The 22,107-nt window shown below is 47.6% G+C and overlaps 1 long non-coding RNA gene and 1 gene segment (V, D, J or C); one reads left to right on the forward strand and one right to left on the reverse strand.

Moving 5' to 3' along the window:
* LOC140428475 (uncharacterized) overlaps positions 1 to 20,112 on the forward strand; it is a 122,394-nt gene extending 102,282 nt beyond the window's left edge. For all 3 annotated transcript variants that reach the window (XR_011948790.1, XR_011948789.1, XR_011948791.1), the window contains exons 3-5: positions 56 to 98; positions 9,473 to 9,546; positions 15,880 to 20,112. This is a non-coding gene — a long non-coding RNA (uncharacterized lncRNA). The remainder of the gene's footprint in view (positions 1 to 55; positions 99 to 9,472; positions 9,547 to 15,879) is intronic.
* Positions 1 to 22,107, reverse strand: part of LOC140428470 (immunoglobulin kappa light chain-like) — a 136,948-nt gene that overhangs the window by 51,686 nt on the left and 63,155 nt on the right.

The raw sequence follows: 22,107 nt of genomic DNA on the forward strand, positions 1-22,107 counted from the left end.
CATTGTGCACGTGTTACACAATCACAATTTCTAACATGTCTCTATTTTCCCTCAGGCATTACAGCAACCAACTTCACCTGTATACAGTGAGATTAAAGGTATGTTTCTATCGCACTGAACAGAGGTTCAGGAAAAGCAGGTGGATTCTGTCACTTTCTGTATAAATGGTGAAACTGTGGGAAAGCCTGACTCAAAATTGACCCATATCAGCAACACTGCAGAGAATGGACAGAGAGCAGTGAGTCCAGCGTGGAATGGACCATTATTAGCCCCGTGTGGTAATACATTTAATACTGTGTGTAATATATAAACAACACACACACCTTCACAGGTACAAAGATAGACCTAAATGTCTACAAACAGACACACATTCCCAAATGTACATAGACACACAGACAGACAGACACGTGGACACGTTCACATATACTTACACACAGATATTCAATAACGTGTACACACACATTTCCAGCCATGATTCCCAGTGCATGGAGTGGGAATACTGAACAATTTTCCATTCATATCCATTCGGTGTTCAGCCCAACTGTAGCCCCGACTGTCATTCCATCTGGGATCAGCTCACTGTGTGCAGGCTGGAGATGGAGTCTGGGAGTTTCCCGTCATTAAGAACAGAGTTACAATCTGGACAAACTCCTCAGAGGAGCTGAAATTATCCTTTATTCTCACGTTGGCTGCAGCTTGAGTTTTGGAAACCAATCTATTTTAAATTTTGTTTGAACAGGAAATAGACAAGCTCCCGGCTCCTGAACTACAGAAAATATCCTTCGATATGACACCATTCCGAGGCCAGGAGCATAAGGACGATTAGGAACATGATCAACACAGTGTCCTTATTTCAGAGATCAACTCCTTATACTCACATTCTTCCCACATCCCCAATTCTACCCACCATCTTTTTCCATTTCCCCAGGCTGAACTATCGGCTTCTCACCAATCTATCTCCCTTTGTCCCCGTCCCTTTGGTAATTAAAAGATATAGCCAACTTTCCGGAAGGAGATTAAAACTGCAGGAGAGGCAGGGTCAGAATCTCAGGAAAACCCAGCCTTATTCAAGTGAGAATGCAGAGTGCTGGGCCACGCTCTTGAAAAGGGTTTTTTGGTTTATTGGATTGTGTTTTTGAATTGGAACAGTTAAGGGGGAATTCATTCAGGGTTAGACATAGATTACTGTCGCTGGGTGTTGTTTTTATGTTTGTAATTGATAAAAATTCTTGCTGTGTGTTTACTAAGTTCTGAGAATAAAGCTTGTTTTGATTAAAGTGTCGGGGAAGACTGATGAATCACACCCGAAGGGAAGGCTCTTGTGCTCAACCTTGCCAAATTCAACAGAAAGGTTGTAGGTCAGGTGGACTTCATAATATACTTTGGAGTTCTAAGCCCTGGTCCATAAAATCAGACAGAACATTCCAGATCCTAACCACTCGCTGTGTGAATCTGTCTCCACCACACTCTCAGACAGAACATTCCGGATCGTAACCACTCGCTGTGTGGATCTGCCTCCACCACACTCTCAGACAGAACATTCCAGACCTTAACCACTCGCTGTGTGAATCTGCCTCCACCACACTCTCAGACAGAACATTCTGGATCCTAACCACTCGCTGTGTGGCTGTGCCTCCACCACACTCAGACATAAGAACACAAGAACACAAGAACATAAGAACTAGGAGCAGGAGTAGGCCATCTGGCCCCTCTAGCCTGCTCCGCCATTCAATGAGATCATGGCTGATCTTTGTGGACTCAGCTCCACTCTCCGGCCCGTACACCATATCCCCGAATCCCTTTATTCTTTAGAAAGGTATCTATCTTTTTCTTAAAAACGTTTAAATAAGGAGCCTCAACTGCTTCACTGGGCAAGGAATTCCAGAGATTCACAACCCTTTGGGTGAAGAAGTTCCTCCTAAAATCGGTCCTAAATCTACTGCCCTTATTTTGAGGCTATGCCCCCTAGTTCTGCTTTCCCCGACCAGTGGAAACAACTTGCCCGCATCTATCCTATCTATTCCCTTCATAATTTTACATGTTGCAATAAGATCCCCCCGCATCCTTCTAAACTCCAATGAGTACAGTCCAAGTCTACTCAACCTCTCGTCATAATCTAATCCCCTCAACTCTGGGATCAACCGAGTGAATCTCCTCTGCACTCCCTCCAGTGCCAATATGTCCTTTCTCAGGTAAGGAGACCAAAACTGAACACAATATTCCAGATGTGGCCTCACCAACACCTTATACAATTGCAGCATAACCTCCCTTGTCTTGAACTCCATCCCTCTAGCAATGAAAGACAAAACTCGATTAGCCTTCTTAATCACCTGTTGCACCTGCACACCAACTTTTTGCGACACGTGCACCAGCACACCCAGGTCCCTCTGCACAGCAGCATGTTTTAACATCTTACCGTTTAAATAATAATCCATTCTGCTGTTATTCCTCCCAAAATGGATAGCCTCACACTTAGCAACATTGAATTCCATCTTCCAGACCCTAGCCCATTCACCTAACCTATCCAAATCCTACTGCAGACTTCCGGTATCCTCTGGACTTTTTGCTGTACCACTCATCTTAGTGTCGTCTGCAAACTTTGCCACATTGCACTTGGTCCCCAACTCCAAATCATCTATGTAAATTGTGAACAACTGCGGGCCCAACACTGATCCTTGAGGGACCCCACTAGTTACAGGTTGCCAACCAGAGAAACACCCATTTATCTCCACTCTCTGCTTTCTGTTTGTTAACCAATCCTCTACCCATGCTACCACTTTACCCTCAATGCCATGCATCTTTAGTTTATGCAGCAACCTTTTGTGTGGCACCTTGTCAAAAGCTTTCTGTAAATCCAGATATACCACATCCATTGGCACCCCGTTATCTACTGCACTGGTAACGTCCTCAAAAAATTCTACCAAATTAGTCAGACACGACCTACCCTTTCTGACCCCATGCTGCGTCTGCCCAATGGGACAATTTCCCTCCAGGTGCCCCGCTATTTCCTCCTTAATGATAGATTCCAGCATTTTCCCTACAACCGAAGTTAAGCTTACCGGCCTATAATTAACCGCTTTCTGCCGACCTCCTTTTTAAAACAGTGGTGTCACGTTTGCTACTTTCCAATCCTCTGGGACCACCACAGAGTCTAGTAAATTTTGATAAATTATCACTAGTGCGTTTACAATTTCCCTAGCCATCTCTTTTAACACTCTGGGATGCATTCCATCAGGGCCAGGAGACTTGTCTACCTTTAGCCCCATTAGCTTGCAAAGACAGAACATTCCAGATCCTAACCACTCGCTGTGTGAATCTGTCTCCACCACACTCTCAGACAGAACATTCCGGATCCTAACCACTCGCTGTGTGAATCTGCCTCCACCACACTCTCAGACAGAACATTCTGGATCCTACCCACTCGCTGTGTGAATCTGTCTCCACCACACGCTCAGACAGTACATTCCGGATCCTAACCACTCGCTGTGTGAATCTGTCTCCACCACACTCTCATACAGTACATTCCAGATCATAACCACTCGCTGTGGGAATCTATCTCCACCACACTCTCAGACAGAACATTCCGGATCCTAACCACTCGCTGTGTGAATCTGCCTCCACCACACTCTCAGACATAACATTCCGGATCCTAACCATTCGCTGTGTGGCTCTGCATTCACCACACTCTCAGACAGAACATTCCAGATCCTAACCACTCGCTGTGTGAATCATTTTCACCACACTCTCACACAGAACATTCCGGATCCTAACCACTCACTGCGTGAATCTGCCTCCACCACACTCTCAGACAGAACATTCCGGATCCTAACCACTCACTGTGTGAATCTGCCTCCACCACACTCTCAGACAGAACATTCCGAATCCTAACCACTCGCTGTGTGAATCTGTCTCAACCAAACTCTCAGACAGAACATTCAAGATCGTAACCACTCGCTGTGTGAATCTGTCTCCACCACACTCACAGACAGAACATTCCGGATCCTAACCACTTGCTGTGTGAATCTGTCTCCACCACACTCACAGACAGAACATTCCGGATCGTAACCACTCGCTGTGTGAATCTGTCTCCACCACACTCACAGACAGAACATTCCGGATCCTAACCACTCGCTGTGTGAATCTGTCTCCACCACACTCACAGACAGAACATTCTGGATCCTAAACACTCGCTGTGTGAATCTGCCTCCACCACACTCACAGACAGTATATTCCAGATCCTAACCACTCGCTGTGTGAATCTGCCTCCATCACACTCTCAGACAGAACATTCCGGATCCTAACCACTCGCTGTGTGAATCTGTCTCCACCACACTCTCAGACAGAACATCCCGGATCCTAACCACTTGCTGTGTGAATCTGCCTCCACCACACTGTCAGACAGAACATTCCGGATTCTAACCACTCGCTGTGTGAATCTGTCTCCACCACTCTCTCAGACAGAACATTCCGGATCCTAACCACTCGCTGTGTGAATCTGCCTCCACCACACTCTCAGACAGAACATTCCGGATCCGAACCACTCACTGCGTGAATCAACCTCCAACACACTCTCAGACAGAACATTCCGGATCCTAACCACTCGCTGTGTGAATCTGCCTCCACCACATTCTCAGACAGAACATTCTGGATCCTAACCACTCGCTGTGTGAATCTGTCTCCACCACACTCTCAGACAGAACATTCCGAATCCTAACCACTCGCTGTGTGAATCTGTCTCCACCACACTCTCAGACAGAACATTCCGAATCCTAACCACTCGCTGTGTGGCTCTGCCTCCACCACACTCTCAGACAGAACATTCCGAATCCTAACCACTCGCTGTGTGAATCTGCCTCCACCACATTCTCAGACAGAACATTCTTAATGCTAAGCACTCGCTGTGTGAATCTGTCTCCACCACACTCTCAGACAGAACATTCCGGATCCTAACCACTCACTGCGTGAATCTGCCTCCACCACAATCTCAGACAGAACATTCCGGATCCTAACCACTCACTGTGTGAATCTGCCTCCACCACACTCTCAGACAGAACATTCCGAATCCTAACCACTCGCTGTGTGAATCTGTCTCAACCAAACTCTCAGACAGAACATTCCAGATCGTAACCACTCGCTGTGTGAATCTGTCTCCACCACACTCACAGACAGAACATTCCGGATTCTAACCACTCGCTGTGTGAATCTGTCTCCACCACACTCACAGACAGAACATTCCGGATCGTAACCACTCGCTGTGTGAATCTGCCTCCACCACACTCACAGACAGAACATTCCGGATCGTAACCACTCGCTGTGTGAATCTGCCTCCACCACACTCTCAGACAGAACATTCCGGATCGTAACCACTCGCTGTGTGAATCTGTCTCCACCACACTCACAGACAGAACATTCTGGATCCTAACCACTCGCTGTGTGAATCTGCCTCCACCACACTCACAGACAGTATATTCCAGATCCTAACCACTCGCTGTGTGAATCTGCCTCCACCACACTCTCAGACAGAACATTCCGGATCCTAACCACTCGCTGTGTGAATCTGTCTCCACCACACTCTCAGACAGAACATTCCGGATCCCAACCACTTGCTGTGTGAATCTGCCTCCACCACACTGTCAGACAGAACATTCCGGATTCTAACCACTCGCTGTGTGAATCTGTCTCCACCACTCTCTCAGACAGTACATTCCGGATCCTAAACACTCGCTGTGTGAATCTGTCTCCACCACACTCTCAGACAGAACATTCCGGATCCTAACCACTCGCTGTGTGAATCTGCCTCCATCACACTCAGACAGAACATTCCGGATCCTAACCACTCGCTGTGTGAATCTGCCTCCACCACACTCTCAGACAGAACATTCCGGATCCGAACCACTCACTGCGTGAATCTGCCTCCAACACACTCTCAGACAGAACATTCCGGATCCTAACCACTCGCTGTGTGAATCTGCCTCCACCACACTCTCAGACAGAACATTCCGGATCCTAACCACTCGCTGTGTGAATCTGCCTCCACCACACTCTCAGACAGAACATTCCGGATCCTAACCACTCGCTGTGTGAATCTGTCTCCACCACACTCTCAGACAGAACATTCCGGATCCTAACCATTTGCTGTGTGAATCTGCCTCCACCACACTGTCAGACAGAACATTCCGGATTCTAACCACTCGCTGTGTGAAACTGTCTCCACCACTCTCTCAGACAGAACATTCCGGATCCTAACCACTCGCTGTGTGAATCTGTCGCCACCACACTCTCAGACAGAACATTCCGGATCCTAACCACTCGCTGTGGGAATCTGCCTCCACCACACTCACAGACAGTACATTCCAGATCCTAACCACTCACTGTGTGAATCTGTCTCCACCACACCCTCAGACAGAACATTCCGGATCCTAACCACTCGCTGTGTGAATCTGTCTCCAACACACTCTCAGACAGAACATTCCGGATCCTAACCACTCGCTGTGTGAAAAGGTTTCTCCTGTGCTTCAGTAACTGCTCTCTCCACCTGTCCTGCCACTTTCAATGATTTCTGCCCATTAACCCCAGCTCGTGCCTGTCCCCCACACTCTCTACACTTTATTCCACATTCTATTCTGGTTTAGCTCAAAAATATTCTGCCAGGCGATCCTTTCTTGCTCCTAATTTTGACTCCTTGAGCACTGCCAGTTGTGGCTCAGAGTAACTGAGTGACCTGGCATGACTACATCCAAATGATTCATTGAGTGGGAAGAGATCGGAAGGGTGTGGGATTACTGACACCAGAAGTGTGTTCAGATGGTCAATAGGATAGCGGAGGTTTGTGTGGAAATTTAAGAAATTCTAGGTGGTGTTTATTACAGTAAAGTTCAGTGTTTAGGCCTCATTCTCAGTCCATTGTTTTTCAGTTTATTTTACATTTTTCAGTCAGTTTGTACAGATTGTGAGTGGAAGATCCAAGTGTGCAGTGTACGTCTGATTACATCATGTTGTGTCGAATATAAGGCACAGAAACAGATCATTCAGCACAATGAGCCCATGCAGCCCATGTCCAAATGCAGCAAGACCTGGACAATATCCAGGCTTGGACTGACAAGTGGCAAGTTACATTTATACCACACAAGTGCCAGTCAATCAACATCTCCAACAAGAGAGAATCTAACCATCGCCCCTTTACAGTCAATGGCATCACCATCACTGATCCCCACTATCAACATCCTGGGGGTTACCATTGACCAGAAACTGAACTGGATCAGCCATATAAATACTGTGGCTACCAGAGCAGGTCAGAGACTGAATTCAGCAGCGAGAAACCCACCTCCTGGCTTCCCAAACCTTGTCTTTCATCCACAAGGTAAAAGTCAGGAGTGTGATGGAATACTTTCCACTTTCCTGGATGAGAGCAGCTCCAACAACACTGAGAAAACCGAAGACCTTCCAAGACAAAGCAGCACGCTTGATTTACACCCCAGACACCAGCCTCAACATATCCTTTCCCCAGCACGGACACACAGTCGCAGCCGTCTGTACCATCCACAAGATGCACAGCAGCAACTCACCAAGGCTCCTTTGGCAGCTCTCTCCAAACCTGTGACCTCTACAATCTAGAAGGACAAGAGCAGCAGATACCTGGGATCACCACCATCTGCAAATTCCCCTCCAAGTCACTCACCACCCTGACTTGGAAATATATCCCTGTTCCTTCACTGTCGCTGGGTCAAAATCCTGGAACTCCCTCCCTAACAGCACTGTGGTTGTACCTACTCCACATGGACTGCAGCGGTTGAAGAAGGCAGCTCACCCCCACCTTCACAAGGGGCAGTTAGGGATGGGCAATAAATGCTGGCCTAGTCGGCAACACCCACATGATGTGTTCATACTGGACCTTAACTTAACTTCAGAGTGACGAGCAAGTAGCAGACAGATATTGTCCTTTATCTGTGTGCTGCCTCCTGTAGTCCTCGATGTTCCATCCTGGGTCTGGTCTGATGCTCTGTCTCTGCTCCTCCTTCCGTTCTGCGCCCTTTTGGGTGGTCTCTTGATCATGGTTCGATCACCCTGATCAGTTAAGTCCAATCAGGGGCTGTCACACCGATTTCGGGGGAGAGCACTGATCGGACATGCCAGCAGGTGTTGGGGGCATGTAGGCCTTTCCAAATAAGAAGTGTAGGTGCCGCTGTGTCCTGGTAAACAAGCGGGATTGACTGGGCAGTTCTACTGACCGTGGATGGCCTGAAAATGGCCTATTTCCTGTGTATTGCGATGTCTGGGCTGCAGCTTTCTCATCAATGTGTATTTAAACTGCAGCCAGCTTGTCCTCATACTTGGCCAATTCTCCCAGCATCCTTTGCCATTTTTGATGGCTGTTCGACCTCGCATCCCTTCACCAAGGGTGAAGTTTGGAACGCACTTCGACAAATCCAATTGATGCGAGATCAATTATTAACTTTAAATCTGAGATGAAGGGTGTGATCAACCGGCCACATCGCGCCCAGCCGGGAGCGTGAGGTGACCGGTAGATGTTGGATGAGGCCTCCCTAGGGCTTACCAGCCGCCACTGCGCCTCGTGGGATCAACCCACGTCCTGTGAGGTGGCACGACCAGAATCTCTCCCACAATGTGCGCGCAAAAGTCAGTTTTAAACTACTTGAGTGTCCCCGTGATCTACCGGCCTCTCCGGATCTACTGGTCTCCCCAGGGAGGCCTCAGCCGGGCACCGTTCAGTCCTGGTCCACACAAACGTAGACCAGGCGGAATGGCACCCAGTGGGGCTCCTTGGCCATTGGAGATCTCTGGGTGGCCAGGAATAGTGCAGAGTGGCCCCCTGGCCCTTCCCCTGGAATGTGGGCATCTTGGCACTGACTGGCTGGCACCTTATCTCTGCCAAGCTGGCACTGCCAAGGTGCCCGGGTGGCACCGACAAGCCGGCAGAAGCATTCCCAGGGTTCCTGGGTGGTACTGCCCAGGGCCAGGGACTGATGGGGGCCATGCCCATGAAAGGAGGGTGAAGGGGGGTATGAAGGGTGGGGTGCCGGCCTCGTCACCGGGAAACCCATGCGCCGGCGTGGGACCGGAATATCCCGCCGGTGTGACCAGCCGGTAAATCCCGCCCTAAGTGTGGTTAGATAGCGGTGGGGAACTCACTGACAGAGCCAGGGAGAAACTCCCACCAAAACACACCACAAATTACACTGAGAAACTTTCCGGGAGATCGCGCCTCAGAGATTTTTGTGATCCAATGGATGTGGTGAAATGACAGAAATATGGAGTTAGGTGACAGATAAACCATGATCTCATTAAATGGGTGGAATGGGCAGAAGGGGCAGAATGGCCGGCTCCTGTTCCCATCAGGCTGATGTTCCAATCATTTTTCTAACCTTTGCTTTCAGAAGTGTTTAACATTCAGGGTAATGTTGTCAACAATATAACACTGGCTTCATGGTGATTTTGACCATTTATTTCACAGCTTCATCAGGGAGAGCTGGTGATCAGAGCCAGGCTGCAGGTGACAGAAACCCTCGTTGGACAGGACCCCGATGGGTGAGATTCTCTGTTTCTTACTGTCTGTCTTTGTGTAACAGCAAAGGGCCCACCGGGGGAGCTGGTGTCCATGTCAGTTTGTGATTTCAGATCCATTTCTTCTGCACACACCAACATTGCATTTTCTCAACGAATACAATGCATGTGATTGGACCGTCACTCAGTGACATACAGAGAGAGAGCAGGAGATCTGATCCCAGCTTTCTACATATTCCTCGGCAACACTCATTGGGAGGGATTGGGAACAGGTTGGAAAGACTCATCTGTAATTTTCTCTTTTGGTGGGCAGTCCCGGACACCTGTGTCTCTCAGGGAACTCTACTGCCACCCACAATGCACCCTCAGTATAGGGAAGGCTCTCTCTCTCCCATTGTATCCCAGCGGGAATTGGGAATGTGTGAAAGGGAAATGAGGGCCGCATATGGGTGGCACGGTAGCACAGTGGTTAGCACTGTTGCCTCACAGGAACCCCGGTTCGATTCCTAGCTTTGGTCACTGTCTGTGTGGAGTCTGCACGTTCTCCCCGTGTCTGCGTGGGTTTCCTCCGGGTGCTCCACTTTCCTCCCACAAGTCCCGAAAGACGTGCTTGTTAGGTGAATTGGACATTCTGAAAGGACAGGGTAGGTGCAGGAGAAACTGTTCCCACTCAAACGTACATCAAGCACTAGAGGGCACTGTGGTAATGCCAGGTATTGCAGTACCTGAAAGGTGAATGACCATTGGCTAGACCACGGGGTCTACCATTGATAATGTTCATAGCCCCGCCCTGAGAGGCGGGGTATAAGAACCGATGCCATCCCAGCAGCCTTTACTTCTGTAACATCGCTGCTGGGTACAGTTCTATCTGATTAAAGCTGAATCAATATGACTCCTCGTGGTCTCAAGAGTATTGATTGTGCATCAGGCACACATTCACAATAATGAGCAAAAGGAGAAGTGAGCCCGAGGTTGAAGGAACTTCCTGTGAGGGTGGTGGAGGGAGGTCAAATCGAGGTGTTCAAAAGGGAATTGGATTGTTATCTGGAAAGTGAGACTGTGCAAGGTTCCGGGGATAAGGCAGGGGTGTGGGTCTCGGTCTAATGTTCTTCCAGAGGGCCAGTGCAGACCTGATGGGCCGAGGGGCCTCTTTCTGCACTGGGAAGATTGTGTGAAAGATTCTGAGTGGAATCTTTCGCTATCGCATTTCTATTAGAAATCTAGTGCTAGGAAACAGATAGTTGACAGTAACTTTGCAATTTAAAAAAAAAAAGTATTTAAAAAAAAAAAGACAAATTTTAATTAATTGACGCAATGTCAGTTAGAGGGGTGCTGTGCTCTGACTGTGAGATGTGGCAGGTCCGGGAGGCTTCCAGCGTCCCGGATGGCTTCATCTGCAGAAAGTGTACCCAACTGCAGCTCCTCACAGACCGCATGGTTCGGTTGGAGCAGCAATTGGTTGCACTTAGGAGCATGCAGGTGGCGGAAAGCGTCATAGATCGCAGTTATGTAAATGTGGTCACACCCAAGGTGCAGGCAGAGAAATGGGTGACCACCAGAAAGGGCAGGCAGTCAGTGCAGGAATCCCCTGTGGTTGTCCCCCTCTCGAACAGATATACCCCTTTGGATACTGTCGGGGGGGATAGCCTATCAGGGGAAAACAGCAGCAGCCAGAGCAGTGGCACCACGGCTGGCTCTGATGTTCAGAAGGGAGGGTCAAAGCGCAGAAGAGTAATAGTAATAGGGGACTCTATAGTCAGGGGCACAGATAGGCGCTTCTGTGGACGTGAAAGAGACTCCAGGATGGTATGTTGCCTCCCTGGTGCCAGGGTCCAGGATGTCTCCGAACGGGTAGAGGGAATCCTGAAGGGGGAGGGCAAACAGGCAGAGGTCGTTGTACATATTGGTACTAACGACATAGGGAGGAAGGGGCATGAGGTCCTGCAGCAGGAGTTCAGGGAGCTAGGCAGAAAGTTAAAAGACAGGACCTCGAGGGTTGTAATCTCGGGATTACTCCCTGTGCCACGTGCCAGTGAGGCTAGAAATAGGAAGATAGAGCAGACAAACACGTGGCTAAACAGCTGGTGTAGGAGGGAGGGTTTCCGTTATCTGGACCACTGGGAGCTCTTCCGGGGCAGGTGTGACCTGTATAAGATGGACGGGTTGCATCTAAACCGGAGAGGCATAAATATCCTGGCCGCGAGGTTTGCTAGTGTCACACGGGAGGGTTTAAACTAGTATGGCAGGGGGGTGGGCACGGGAGCAATAGGTCAGAAGGTGAGAGCATTGAGGGAGAACTAGGGAATAGGGACATTGTGGCTCTGAGGCAGAGCAGACGGGGAGAAGTTGCTGAACACAGCGGGTCTGGTGGCCTGAAGTGCATATGTTTTAATGCAAGGAGCATTACGGGTAAGGCAGATGAACTTAGAGCTTGGATTACTACTTGGAACTATGATGTTGTTGCCATTACAGAGACCTGGTTGAGGGAAGGGCAGGATTGGCAGCTAAACGTTCCAGGATTTAGATGTTTCAGGCGGGATAGAGGGGGATGTAAAAGGGGAGGCGGAGTTGCGCTACTTGTTCGGGAGAATATCACAGCTGTACTGCGAGAGGACACCTCAGAGGGCAGTGAGGCTATATGGGTAGAGATCAGGAATAAGAAGGGTGCAGTCACAATGTTGGGGGTATACTACAGGCCTCCCAACAGCCAGCGGGAGATAGAGGAGCAGATAGGTAGACAGATTTTGAAAAAGAGTAAAAACAACAGGGTTGTGGTGATGGGAGACTTCAACTTCCCCAATATTGACTGGGACTCACTTAGTGCCAGGGGCTTAGACGGGGCGGAGTTTGTAAGGAGCATCCAGGAGGGCTTCTTAAAACAATATGTAAACAGTCCAACTAGGGAAGGGGCGGTACTGGACCTGGTATTGGGGAATGAGCCCGGCCAGGTGGTAGATGTTTCAGTAGGGGAGCATTTTGGTAACAGTGACCACAATTCAGTAAGTTTTAAAGTACTGGTGGACAAGGATAAGAGTGGTCCGAGGATGAATGTGCTAAATTGGGGGAAGGCTAATTATAACAATATTAGGCGAGAACTGAAGAACATAGATTGGGGGCGGATGTTTGAGGGCAAATCAACATCTGACATGTGGGAGGCTTGCAAGTGTCAGTTGAAAGGAATACAGGACAGGCATGTTCCTGTGAGGAAGAAAGATAAATACGGCAATTTTCGGGAACCTTGGATGACGAGTGATATTGTAGGCCTCGTCAAAAAGAAAAAGGAGGCATTTGTCAGGGCTAAAAGGCTGGGAACAGACGAAGCCTGTGTGGCATATAAGGAAAGTAGGAAGGAACTTAAGCAAGGAGTCAGGAGGGCTAGAAGGGGTCATGAAAAGTCATTGGCAAATAGGATTAAGGAAAATCCCAAGGCTTTTTACACGTACATAAAAAGCAAGAGGGTAGCCAGGGAAAGGGTTGGCCCGCTGAAGGATAGGCAAGGGAATCTATGTGCGGAGCCAGAGGAAATGGGCGAGGTACTAAGTGAATACTTTGCATCAGTATTCACCAAAGAGAAGGAATTGGTAGATGTTGAGTCTGGAGAAGGGGGTGTAGATAGCCTGGGTCACATTGTGATCCAAAAAGACGAGGTGTTGGGTGTCTTAAAAAATATTAAGGTAGATAAGTCCCCAGGGCCTGATGGGATCTACCCCAGAATACTGAAGGAGGCTGGAGAGGAAATTGCTGTGGCCTTGACAGAAATCTTTGGATCCTCGCTGTCTTCAGGGGATGTCCCGGAGGACTGGAGAATAGCCAATGTTGTTCCTCTGTTTAAGAAGGGTAGCAAGGATAATCCCGGGAACTACAGGCCGGTGAGCCTTACTTCAGTGGTAGGGGAATTACTGGAGAGAATTCTTCGAGACAGGATCTACTCCCATTTGGAAGCAAATGGACGTATTAGTGAGAGGCAGCACGGTTTTGTGAAGGGGAGGTCGTGTCTCACTAACTTGATAGAGTTTTTCGAGGAGGTCACTAAGATGATTGATGCAGGTAGGGCAGTAGATGTTGTCTATATGGACTTCAGTAAGGCCTTTGAAAAGGTCCCTCATGGTAGACTAGTACAAAAGGTGAAGTCACACGGGATCAGGGGTGAACTGGCAAGGTGGATACAGAACTGGCTAGGCCATAGAAGGCAGAGGGTAGCAATGGAGGAATGCTTTTCTAATTGGAGGGCTGTGACCAGTGGTGTTCCACAGGGATCAGTGTTGGGACCTTTGCTGTTTGTAGTATATATAAATGATTTGGAGGAAAATGTAACTGGTCTGATTAGTAAGTTTGCAGACGACACAAAGGTTGGTGGAATTGCGGATAGCGATGAGGACTGTCTGAGGATACAGCAGGATTTAGATTGTCTGGAGACTTGGGCGGAGAGATGGCAGATGGAGTTTAATCCGGACAAATGTGAGGTAATGCATTTTGGAAGGTCTAATGCAGTTAGGGAATATACAGTGAATGGTAGAACCCTCAAGAGTATTGAAAGTCAAAGAAATCTAGGAGTACAGGTCCACAGGTCATTGAAAGGGGCAACACAGGTGGAGAAGGTAGTCAAGAAGGCATACGGCATGCTTGCCTTCATTGGCCGGGGCATTGAGTATAAGAATTGGCAATTCATGTTGCAGCTGTACAGAACCTTAGTTAGGCCACACTTGGAGTATAGTGTTCAATTCTGGTCGCCACACTACCAGAAGGATGTGGAGGCTTTAGAGAGGGTGCAGAAGAGATTTACCAGAATGTTGCCTGGTATGGAGGGCATAAGCTATGAGGAGCGATTGAATAAACTCGGTTTGTTCTCACTGGAACGAAGGAGGTTGAGGGGCGACCTGATAGAGGTATACAAAATTATGAGGGGCATAGACAGAGTGGATAGTCAGAGGCTTTTCCCCAGGGTAGAGGGGTCAATTACTAGGGGGCATAGGTTTAAGGTGAGAGGGGCAAGGTTTAGAGTAGATGTACGAGGCAAGTTTTTTACGCAGAGGGTAGTGGGTGCCTGGAACTCGCTACCGGAGGAGGTAGTGGAAGCAGGGACGATAGGGACATTTAAGGGGCATCTTGACAAATATATGAATAGGATGGGAATAGAAGGATACGGACCCAGGAAGTGTAGAAGATTGTAGTTTAGTCGGGCAGTATGGTCGGCACGGGCTTGGAGGGCCGAAGGGCCTGTTCCTGTGCTGTACATTTCTTTGTTCTTTGTTCTTTGTACTTTACCTCCTGCTGAATTAAACTGTTTCAGAAATCGGGCACCGTCATGGAAATATAAACCTTCCCAGACTATAATTCCTGACACTTTAGAATCAAGTTTTAGTAAATTCTCATTTTCACAACAGCTACTAAACCCAATCTTCACTGTTTACATTTTATTACTGAATTTGGAAGATTCTCCAGCAGATTCTGACCCAACGTACACGGTAAATATCTCTCACTACAACAAACTGGGATATGTCTGGTGATCAACATTCACCACAGGATCAAAGTTTCCTCTTACGACATATAATAAAATAAATCCCTTTTTCCCATAAGCCGCGATGATTAGAATGTAGAACATTTCCAAATAAGCCTCTCATTGTGCACGTGTTACACAATCACAATTTCTAACATGTCTCTATTTTCCCTGAGGCATTACAGCAACCAACTTCATCTGTATACAGTGAGATTAAAGGTATGTTTCTATCGCACTGAACAGAGGTTCAGGAAAAGCAGGTGGATTCTGTCACTTTCTGTATAAATGGTGAAACTGTGGGAAAGCCTGACTCAAAATGGACCCATATCAGCAACACTGCAGAGAATGGACAGAGAGCAGTGAGTCCAGCGTGGAATGGACCATGATTAGCCCCGTGTGGTAATACATTTAATACTGTGTGTAATATATAAACAACACACACACCTTCACAGGTACAAAGATAGACCTAAATGTCTACAAACAGACACACATTCCCAAATGTACATCGACACACAGACATACAGACACGTGTCCACGTTCACATATACTTACACAACGATATTTAATAACGTGTACACACACATTTCCAGCCATGATTCCCAGTGTATGGAGTGGGAATACTGAACAATTTTCCTTTCATATCCACTCGGTGTTCAGACCAACTGTAGCCCCGACTGTCATTCCATCTGGGATCAGCTCACTGTGTGCAGGCTGGAGATGGAGTCTGGGAGTTTCCCGTCATTAAGAACAGAGTTATAATCTGGACAAACTCCTCAGAGGAGCTGAAATTATCCTTTATTCTCACGTTGGCTGCAGCTTGAGTTTTGGAAACTAATCTATTTTTAATTTTGTTTGAACAGGCAATAGACAAGCTCCCGGCTCCTGAACTACAGAAAATATCCTTCAATATGACACCATTCCGAGGCCAGGAGCATAAGGACGATTAGGAACATGATCAAAACAGTGTCCTTATTTCAGAGAGCAACTCCTTACACTCCCATTCTTCCCACATCCCCAATTCAACCCACCATCTTTTTCCATTTCCCCAGGCTGAACTATCAGCTTCTCCCCAATCTATCTCCCTTTGTCCCCGTCCCTTTGGTAATTTAAAAGTTATAGCCAGCTTTCCGGAAGGAGTTTAAAACTGCAGGAGAGGCAGGGTCAGAATCTCAGGAAAACCCAGCCTTATTCAAGTGTGAATGCAGAGTGCTGGGCCACGCTCTTCAAAAGGGTTTTTTGGGTTATTGGATTGTGTTTTTGAATTGGAACAGTTAAGGGGGAATTCATTCAGGGGTATACATAGATTACTGTCGCTGTGTGGTGTCTTTATGTTTGTAATTGATAAAAATTCTTGCTGTGTGTTTATATATAAATGTTAACTAAGTTCTGAGAACAAAGCTTGTTTTGATTAAAGTGTCTGGGAAGACTGATGAATCACACCCGAAGGGAAGGCTCTTGTGCTCAACCTTGCCAAATTCAACAAACGGTTGTAGGTCAGGTGGACTTCACAATATACTTTGGAATTTCTAAGCCCTGGCCCATAAAATTAGACAGAACATTCCAGACCCTAACCACTTGCTGTGTGGCTCTGCCTCCACCACACTCTCAGACAGAACATTCCAGATCCTAACCACTTGCTGTGTGGCTCTGCCTCCACCACACTCTCAGACAGAACATTCCAGATCCTAACCACTCGCTCTGTGAATCTGCCTCCACCACACTCTCAGATAGAACATTCCGGATCCTAACCACTCACTCTGTGTATCTGCCTCCACCACACTCTCAGACAGAACATTCCGGATCCTAACCACTCGCTGTGTGAATCTGTCTCCACCACACTCTCAGACAGAACATTCCGGATCCTAACCACTTGATGTGTGAATCTGCCTCCATCACACTCAGACAGAACATTCCGGATCCTAACCTCTCACTGTGTGAATCTGTCTCCACCACACTCTCAGACAGAACATTCCGGATCCTATCCACTCGCTGTGTGAATCTGCCTCCACCACACTCTCAGACAGAACATTCCGGATCCTAACCACTCGCTGTGTGAATCTGCCTCCACCACACTCTCAGACAGAACATTCCGGATCCTAACCACTCGCTGTGTGAATCTGCCTCCACCACACTCTCAGACAGAACATTCCGGATACTAACCACTCGCTGTGTGAATCTGTCTCCACCACACTCTCAGACAGAACATTCCGGATCCTAACCACTCGCTGTGTGAATCTGTCTCCACCACACTCTCAGACAGAACATTCCGGATCCTAACCACTCGCTGTGTGGATCAGCCTCCACCACACACTCAGACAGAACATTCCGGATCCTAACCACTCGCTGTGTGAATCTGTCTCCACCACAATCTCAGACAGAACATTCCGGATCCTAACCACTCGCTGTGTGAATCTGTCTCCACCACACTCTCAGACAGAACATTCCGGATCCTAACCACTTGCTGTATGAATCTGCCTCCATCACACTCAGACAGAACATTCCGGATCCTAACCTCTCACTGTGTGAATCTGTCTCCACCACACTCTCAGACAGAACATTCCGGATCCTAACCACTCGCTGTGTGAATCTGTCTCCACCACACTCTCAGACAGAACATTCCGGATCCTAACCACTCGCTGTGTGAATCTGCCTCCACCACACTCTCAGACAGAACATTCCGGATCCTAACCACTCGCTGTGTGAATCTGTCTCCACCACACTCTCAGACAGAACATTCCGGATCCTAACCACTCGCTCTGTGGATCAGCCTCCACCACACACTCAGACAGAACATTCCGGATCCTAACCACTCGCTGTGTGAATCTGTCTCTACCACAATCTCAGACAGAACATTCCGGATCCTAACCACTCGCTGTGTGAATCTGCCTCCACCACACTCTCAGACAGAACATTCCGGATCCTAACCACTCGCTGTGTGAATCTGCCTCCACCACACTCTCAGGCAGCACATTCCAGATCCTAACCACTCGCTGTGTGAATCTGTCTCCACCACACTCTCAGACAGAACATTCCGGATCCTAACCACTCGCTGTGTGAATCTGCCTCCATCACACTCAGACAGAACATTCCGGATCCTAACCACTCGCTGTGTGAATCTGCCTCCACCACACTCTCAGACAGAACATTCCGGATCCTAACCACTCGCTGTGTGAATCTACCTCCAACACACTCTCAGACAGAACATTCCGGATCCTAACCACTCGCTGTGTGAAAAGGTTTCTCCTGTGCTTCAGTAACTGCTCTCTCCACCTGTCCTGCCACTTTCAATGATTTCTGCCCATTAACCCCAGCTCGTGCCTGTCCCCCACACTCTCTACACTTCATTCCACTTTCTATTCTGGTTTAGCTCAAAAATAATCTGCCAGGCGATCCTTTCTTGCTCCTAATTTTGACTCCTTGAGCACTGCCAGTTGTGGCTCAGAGTAACTGAGTGACCTGGCATGCCTACATCCAAATGATTCATTGAGTGGGAAGAGATCGGAAGGGTGTGGGATTACTGACACCAGAAGTGTGTTCAGATGGTCAATAGGATAGCGGAGGTTTGTGTGGAAATTTAAGAAATTCTAGGTGCTGTTTATTACAGTAAAGTTCAGTGTTTAGGCCTCATTCTCAGCCCATAGTTTTTCAGTTTATTTTAGATTTTTCAGTCAGTTTGTACCAGATTGTGAGTGGAAGATCCAAGTGTGCAGTGTACGTCTGATTACATCATGTTGTGTCGAATATACGGCCCAGAAACAGATCATTCAGCACAATGAACCCATGCAGTCCATGTCCAAATGCAGCAAGACCTGGACAATATCCAGGCTTGGACTGACAAGTGGCAAGTTACATTTATACCACACAAGTGCCAGTCAATCAACATCTCCAACAAGAGAGAATCTAACCATCGCCCCTTTACAGTCAATGGCATCACCATCACTGATCCCCACTATCAACATCCTGGGGGTTACCATTGACCAGAAACTGAACTGGATCAGCCATATAAATACTGTGGCTACCAGAGCAGGTCAGAGACTGAATTCAGCAGCGAGAAACCCACCTCCTGGCTCCCCAAACCTTGTCTTTCATCCACAAGGTACAAGTCAGGAGTGTGATGGAATACTTTCCACTTTCCTGGATGAGAGCAGCTCCAACAACACTGAGAAAACCGAAGACCTTCCAAGACAAAGCAGCACGCTTGATTTACACCCCAGCCAGCAGCCTCAACATATCCTTTCCCCAGCACGGACACACAGTCGCAGCCGTCTGTACCATCCACAAGATGAAAAATGAAAAAATGAAATGAAATGAAAATCGCTTGTTCTCACAAGTAGGCTTTAAATGAAGTTACTGTGAAAAGCCCCTAGTCGCCAGATTCCGGTGCCTGTTTGGGGAGGCTGGTACGGGAATTGAACCGCCCTGCTGGCCTGCCATGGTCTGCTTTAAAAGCCAGCTATTTCGCCCTGTGCTAAACCAGCCCCTTGCACGCAGCAACTCACCAAGGCTCCTTTGACAGCATGTTTCAAACCTGTGACCTCTACAATCTAGAAGGACAAGAGCAGCAGATACCTGGGATCACCACCATCTGCAAATTCCCCTCCAAGTCACTCACCATCCTGACTTGGAAATATATCGCTGTTCCTTCACTGTCGCTGGGTCAAAATCCTGGAACTCCCTCCCTAACAGCACAGTGGGTGTACCTCCTCCACATGGACTGCAGCGGTTGAAGAAGGCAGCTCACCCCCACCTTCACAAGGGGCAGTTAGGGATGGGCAATAAATGCTGGCCTAGTCGGCAACACCCACATGGTGTGAAAGTATTTAAATAACAGTCCATGCCGGTATTTATGCTCGATTTGAACCTCCTGCAATCCTTTCCCATCAAACCATCAACATATCCTGCCTGATCCTTATTTGTTTACTTCACTTCCCCAAAACTGTTTCTCTGCCACTTGCTTCAATTAGGAAATAGAGATTGTTCCAAGTTATTTGTATTTGTGGGGATACAAAGTAAGTTATAGTTTCAAATAAGCTGAATTTGGTGTTTCTGTTTTTGTGTGCTAAAAATGAAATAAAACTTCAATTTTAATCTCATTTCTTAAAAGTTGCCTGAAAATCTGTCGGTTGGTTTCGATGCCTGCATTGTAATGATGGTTTTACAAAACAGTGAACAAAAACTAGGCTGTTGCTTAGTAACCAGGGGCCCAGACAAAGACAGTGAGAGCAGTTAGTTCAGGAGAAAGAAAGTAAACAGGGAGTAAACAGATTTCACAAAAACGGCTGGAACAGACAGCACCATACACAGGGACATAAAGACACTCCCAAGATAAAGAACAGCAAGTCCTAGAAACCAGGGATTGGGAAAGAACAGGGTTCCAGGAATACTGTGAAGGCAAAGGGAAGATGAAGACGAATCTGGATAAAGGTTCTGTTCAGTGAAGTCAGGAGCAGAGAGAAAGGCTCCCAGTTAAGGTGCAGACCTGGGGCATGGCGGCTTGCGAGATGGTAACAACTTATACAGCCTGTGAAACAGTGGCATTCTGTTGGCACAGCTGGGAACCTGGGGAATTGTGTGAAAGTTTGAAGCCACGTGACAATCCAGGGCAGGGGAATACCTGAAGGAGAGTTTGGAACCCTGGAGGTGGATCCTTGGTGAGAACACAGATCAAAAGTTGGCTCAGTAACAGGAAACAAAGGTGTGGAGATGCCGACGTTGGACTGGGGTGAGCACAGTAAGAAGTCTTACAACACCAGGTTAAAGTCCAACAGGTTTGTTTCAAACACTAGCTTTCGGAGCACTGCTCCTTCCTCAGGTGAGGAAACAAAGGGCAATGGTCGATGGCTGCCCTTATGAATGGGAAGTTGTTTCAACTGGTGTTCCGCAGGGCTCGGTGTTGGCACCCCTGCTGTTTGTTTTATATATTAATGATTTGGACTTGAACACATGGTGGTGGGGGCAGAATTGGGAAACTTGCAGACGACACAAAAATTGTCCGTGCAGTAGATGGTGTACAGGATAGCTGTCAGCTCAAAGATGATATCGGTGGGTTGGTGGAGTTGGCAGAAATTAATAAATGTTTTATTCTTTTGTTAAATGTTCATCGGCAGTCCTGTAACTCTGTTCAGTTGCTGCCAATTAAGTATCGAAACATAAATTGCTGGTGTAGGAGCCTTTCCAAGACCTGAGTATTGAGCCAGCTTTTACGTGTCGAGGGTTCCTCCCTCCTAGTTATGGCTCAGCTTAATCCACAGCTCAGCAGACACACATCAACTTGGTTAAGATGCCTTTTTATTCCAAGCTTGGTCCATGTACATGGGAGAAACATCTGGTTAAATGCTAAAATCAATTTGTCTGACACTGGTAAAAACGTAGCACTTATAGGATTTCCCAAAAATCAATAGCCCACCCCAGTTGGACTTGACCCAATTCTTGGAGCTGTCACTTTTATATTGGCAAGTGAAATTTACTTCAAGCAAAATGATGACTTGTGATCAGCTCATTTAACCCCATTCTGTCACCTGTTGATTACACCTCATTGTTCATCGAGGGGCAGGATGCCAAAGCTGGTTTCCTCTTTCCACAATGGATTGTCTAGGACAGGATATTGCTTCCTTCTTAAGTCATTCCCAGTCGGCCCACAAGTGCGGGATGCATGGAAGTCCCTTCTCGACGTATCGGCGAATCTGTCGGTCATCATCTGTTCGCTCGAGGTCACGAGCTTCCACGATGGACACATCTCTGTGTGGGGTCAGTTCATGATGGGCAATGGTAGTTGACTCAGATACATTATGCCCAGGCAATTCACACACAATGCCTCGGTTGGTATAATTGCTATACGACACCGCAATGTCGTAATTGGTCAAGTACTGAGCACTATTAAATACAATCTGGTTGTTTACATCGACTGCTAACGTGCAGTTCTCATATGTAGTGTATCCGCAGATATCTTCCATATTCATGGCCTTCTCCGGGCACAACCAGTTATTGCCCCCTCCTTTGCACACCCGGAGGTCGGCAGAGTATACCTATCTGCCTTTTGGGTTGCATGTTCAGGGGCATCCTTTAGTTTGATTAACACACCATTCCCA

The sequence above is a fragment of the Scyliorhinus torazame genome, chromosome 1 (genome assembly GCF_047496885.1).
Source record: "Scyliorhinus torazame isolate Kashiwa2021f chromosome 1, sScyTor2.1, whole genome shotgun sequence".
NCBI classification, from domain to species: domain Eukaryota; kingdom Metazoa; phylum Chordata; class Chondrichthyes; order Carcharhiniformes; family Scyliorhinidae; genus Scyliorhinus; species Scyliorhinus torazame.